The sequence below is a fragment of the Triticum aestivum genome, chromosome 3A, assembly GCF_018294505.1.
Source record: "Triticum aestivum cultivar Chinese Spring chromosome 3A, IWGSC CS RefSeq v2.1, whole genome shotgun sequence".
Lineage (NCBI taxonomy): Eukaryota > Viridiplantae > Streptophyta > Magnoliopsida > Poales > Poaceae > Triticum > Triticum aestivum.
In genome coordinates this window covers 214,534,145-214,539,742 of record NC_057800.1, presented here as the reverse complement: position 1 = coordinate 214,539,742, position 5,598 = coordinate 214,534,145, and the positions used below count along the sequence as shown (strand labels likewise).

At 47.4% G+C, this 5,598-nt stretch overlaps 1 pseudogene; it reads left to right on the top strand.

Annotated features, from left to right (window-relative positions):
* Positions 1–2,969: 2,969 nt before the first annotated feature.
* Positions 2,970–4,498, top strand: LOC123058253 (putative cyclin-dependent kinase F-2; annotated as a pseudogene).
* Positions 4,499–5,598: the final 1,100 nt, after the last annotated feature.

The following is a 5,598-nucleotide window of genomic DNA, read 5'->3' as shown; positions in this document are numbered from 1 at the left end:
TCTTAGCTGTGTGCGGTGCCCCCCTTCACAGTTACATACCTCGATCATATCGTCGTAGTGCTTAGGCGAAGCCCTGCGCCGCTTACTTCATCATCACCGTCGCCACGCCCTCGTGCTGACGGAACTCTCCTTCGGCCTCAACTGGATCAAGAGCCCGAGGGACGTTATCGAGCTGAACGTGTGCTGAACGTGGAGGTGCCGTACGTTCGGTACTTGGATCGGTTGGATCGCGAAGACGTTCGACTACATCAACCGCGTTACTAAACGCTTCCGCTTTCGGTCTACGAGGGTACATAGACACACTCTCCCCTCTTGTTGCTATGCATCTCCTAGATAGATCTTGCGTGATCGTAGGTAAATTTTTTGAAATACTGTGTTCCCCAACAATCTCTGGGCCCTCTCGGTAATGCACATCACTATAAGCCTTGCAAGCAATGTGACTAATGAGATAGTTGCGGGATGATGCATTACGGAACGAGTAAAGAGACTTTCCGGTAACGAGATTAAACTAGGTATGATGATACCGACGGTCGAATCTCGGGCAAGTAATATACCGATGACAAAGGGAATAACATATGTTGTCATGCGGTTTGACCGATAAAGATCTTCGTAGAATATGTAGGAGCCAATATGAGCATCCAGGTTTCGCTATTGGTTATTGACCGGAGATGTGTCTCGGTCATGTCTACATAGTTCTCGAACCCGTAGGGTCCACATGCTTAACGTTCGATGACGATTTGTATTATGAGTTATGTGATTTGATGACCGAAGTTTGTTCGAAGTCCTGAATGAGATCACGGACACGGCGAGGAGTCTTGAAATGGTCGAGAGGTAAAGATTGATATATTGGACGAAGGTATTCGGACACCAGAAAGGTTTCGGGACATTTCAGATATTTATGGGGGAACCGAGGGGTTACCGGAACCCTCCGGGGAAGCTATGGGCCCTAATGGGCCATAAGGGAGTAGGAGAGGGAAGGCCACAAGGTGCCCCCCAAGGGCAGTCTGAATTGTACTAGGGGGAGGGGGCACGGCCCCCTCTTTCCTTTCCCTCTCCCTCTCCTTCCCTCATTTCCCCTCTTGGAATAGGAAAGGGAATCCAACAAGGATTGGGAATCATTGGACTCCCCTCATGGCGCGCCCCCCTTGGCCAGCCACCTCCTCCTCCCCCCTTTATATACGGAGGCGGGGGCACCCCAAAGGCACAACAGACAATCTCTTAGCCGTGTGCAGTGCCCCCTCCACAGTTTAACACCTCGGTCATATTGTCATAGTGCCTTAGGTGAAGTCCTGCGCCGGTAACTTCATCATCACCGTCGTTACGCCGTCGTGCTGATGGAACTCTCCCTTGTCCTCAACTGGATCAAGAGCTCGAGGGACGTCATCATGCTAAACGTGTGCTGAACACGGAGGTGCCGTACGTTCGGTACTTGGATCGGTTGGATCGTGAAGACGTTCGACTGCATCAACCGCGTTACTAAACGCTTCCGCTTTCGGTCTACGAGGGTACGTGGACACACTCCCCCCTCGCGTTGCTATGCATCTCCTAGATATATCTTGCGTGATCGTAGGAATTTTTTTGAATTACTACGTTCCCAACAAGTGTTTCATCACTATGACGTGGTCTTTGTTTTTATATTTCTCTCTTTTTTATTTTTGTTCTTGGTTGTATGCATCCTTGATGTCTTTCGATATTTTGTTGGTGCAGAGGCTGGATGTAATTGGTATCTTCGCGATATTAATATATTTCCTTTATCAAAAAATATAGCCAAGGGAGACATACATGCAATGATATGTTGGTGGCAGTTGGATGAGTAAATGTTGTGCCCTACATACCACCATCTAACGGCAGCATGTGAAATCAATGCATTGCAGATGTGGCCTACAAACTGTTGCAATATGAAGAGAAAGCGATAATACGGATCACAATACACTGAAGCACCCAGATCCCAAGACATGTTAATGCTCCACATAATAAGAGCATATGGAAGTACGACCCATATTGAATTTTCGGATATGTATCTATATCTATCTAATGTCATTTTAATGTTGAAGAGCATGGCATTTTTATCATTGACAGCATGCCTTTTTCTTTTAATAAGAGCATGGCATTTTTAATCTATAGCATGGTGAATTTATTTTTAATGGGACGTCATGTTTTTTTGTATCATGCAATGTTCTTTATGTGATTTCTTGTTTTCCACAAAGAAAACTTGGGCACGGCAATTTTAATATTTATATCATGTTTTTTTTTAGTGTCATGGCATTTCTATTATCTTGATCATAGCAATTTCCTTTTTGTTTTCTAAACATTTTCAATTTTGAATCATCCTCGATCATGGCTATTTCCTTATATATATATTTTCCAATTTACCATGTTTATATGATGGCGCTTTTAGTAAAAATACTGTTTTTGTTCACATTGCAAATAGCAGTTTTTGTTACATACATTTGTTGTGCTTTTTTACTTGTGTGCTATATATGAAATCCTTACCATGTCAAATTCTAAATTTCTTAGCACGTCAAATTCTATTTCTTATTCGCAAAAAAGAAAATATATTTTCTTGATTTTTCAGTATTTTTTATTTTTCAGGTATGGGCAATAGCTTTTCTAGAGAAAATGTACAGTGCGTGATCAATTTTGATCATGACGGCATTTCGTTTTATACGTCATGACATTTTTGTTGTTGTTTTAACTTCTTAAATTGAGGTTCAAATCCTAATAAATGTTTCCTACTGCTAGGGAAACAAGTGGGAAACTCAGATTGAACAGCAAAGTCACCTCCAGCCGGAACAAGTGTACTTGCGCGGCGTGCAGGCAGTGCTGGTCAGAATCGGATTTGACCATAGCGTGACTTTGTTTCCCCAGGAACGCAAGCGCCAAGCAAACGAAACAAAACGCGTTGGGGCCACCTCACAGCCAGCGTAACTCCTCCGGAAATCTGTCGGGATGACGGAAACCGAGTCGCCGTCGATTCAGTGTGTGTATATGTAGTACGATGCCGCTCGTCCATCTCGTCGCCGCCACCCCCGCTCCTCCTAGATCAGACGCGCTCTCCCCTGTCTCCGTCATCTCTCTTCAGCGCGCCGATCGATCCCATGGCGTTCACCTGCAAGCGACCCGCCGCGTCCCTCGACGGCCACGCCAGCCACCCGGGCGCCATGTGCCGGAAGAGGAGGCGCGTCGTCGTCGGGACCACCTATGACTACGACCAGGAGTCGCGCCTCGGCGCAGGCAAGTTCGGCGCCGTCGTCAAGGCGCGGTGCCGCGCCACCGGCCAGCTCGTCGCCATCAAGTCCCTCCACGACCCCGCCGACCCCCACGAGGTGCTGCGGGAGGCCCGCTTCCTCGAGGCGTGCGGCGGCCACCCGCACATCGTCGGCTTCCGCGGCGTCACGCTCGACTACGTGACCGACGAGCTCTGCCTCGTCATGGACTACGTCGAAGGCAAGAGCCTCAAAGTTCTCCTGAACGAGAGGGGCGGTGGGCTCCCGGAGGCCACGGTGTGCACCTTCATGTGGCAGCTCCTCACGGCCGCCAAGAAGATGCACCGGTGTCATATCGTCCACCGCGACATCAATCCTGCCAACATCCTCGTCGGAGGGGACGAAGCCGGAGGATTCGTCAAGATCTGCGATTTCGGCGTCGCCATGCCCATGTCGGGGGCGCCGCCGTACGAGGAGGAGGTTGGCATGGGCGAGTACCGGGCGCCCGAGATGCTCCTAGGGAAAGAGGACTACGACGCGCTCGTCGACACATGGTCTCTTGGGTGCGTCATGGCGGAGATGCTCTCGGGCAAGAGGATTTTCCGGGCTGCCGAATTCATATCTCTGTTCCAAAGGATCTTCGAAGTGGTGGGCGTGCCGGACGACACGACGTGGCCGGGGTTCACGTCGCTGCCGCACGCGGCCCCGCCGCCGCTGGTGCCGGGGCAGCAGAGCACGCTGCGAGATCTGTTCCCGGAGGAGACGCTGTCCGCGGAGGGATTCAAGGTCCTCAACGGTCTTCTTACATGCAACCCCGACAAGCGGCTGACGGCGGCCACCGCGCTGAAGCTCCCGTGGTTTGCCACCGCTGCTGCAAACGCCCACCCTTCTGCTCCTACTGCTGCTGCCAAGATCGACAGGATGGCAGTGTCCATAAAGGAGGAGGTGGTGGAGTTCGCTCCGTTGATGCCTCCGAGAAAGAGAGTCACGGCCAAGAAGACGTTGATCAGGAAGAAGGCGCCGCTGATTGCTCCACTGGCCACATGAAGGCGCTGCTGATCGCTCCACAGGAAGATCTTCGTTTTTCTGCCTCGATGCTTGGAACTTTTTGGATGCAAAATATGTAAATGCTTGGATGACAATTTAGTGCACCTAGAGCAGAATAAATTGTCTCTGTTCAAGCTTGTAGCACCTGTAGTTCTGTGCATTTGCAGACTTGCTGCGTTGCAGTGTTTGTTTTGTCATGTACTCCCTCTGTTCCTAAATACTTGTCTTTCTAGGCATTTCAACAAGTGACTACATACGGAGCAAAATGAGTGAATCTACACTCTAAAATATGTCTACATACATCCGTATGTAGTAGTTATTTGAAATGTCTAGAAAGACAAATATTTAGGAACGGAGGGAGTAATATGTAGTGTTCAATGCAAAGTGTTGAATGAAATTGGTGACAACCTGCTCAATGTGAAGAAATTGGATGTTCTTGAAATGAGGATTGTGTAGGCAAAAAATGTTACTGACCAATGAGAAACTTCTGTCAGATTAAACTGGTTCTCTCATATCGGATTTATGTTTTACAACATTCGGTCAGTTTCTTGCGAAAACTTACCAATCTGGTTGTGTAGGTAAACATAAGCCTGAGTGTTGACAGGGAATATGTTTTTGATCTGCATGTCTAATCGACCAACTGACCCACACACTACTAAGCCAACAAGATCAATTCGGATTCAAACAATTTTGTTGGAACTTTCATGAGCACCTAATAACTGTCCTAAAAAACATTATATTGTTTGCTCAACTCTTTCCTTCCGGCCTCAGGCATTTGCAATTCTCGCGTTTTGTTATTCAAGCAGTTCTACATTCAAATATTCAAGCTATATAAGTCTTACCAATTCACTGGTCTGTAACTTGCGTCAGACAAGAGGGGGTACAAACTGGGCATCATATAGATGCATATATTTCACACAAAAAGATACATCCGCAAGATGATACTACAAGACAAGCACACAAGGCTTATGTTCTGTCTGGAACACATGAGTTTCATTTGTGGAGGATCAGTTTTGTCCATGCCCTTTCCTGCAACATATTTATTTTCGTCTTTGATCTACCAGCCCTTTGAAGTGTTCCATCTGACAGCATGTATGCCGGTTTAATTGCGTTTACTACAGACATCAGGAGTGCATTCGGGACAGTGTCATCGTGTAGGCTCCTAGAAGAAGTGTACCTGAAATAAGAGCAAGTACCAAAAAATGCATGAGAGATTGGAAACTTTATACATGAAAGGGTAGATGACTTCAAACTATGAAGGTGCCAAGTTAGTTTTACAGAATGAGGTGAAAGTTCAGAATACCATAGTAATGACATACAAGCAAAGGGAATTTGGAGGCTTATT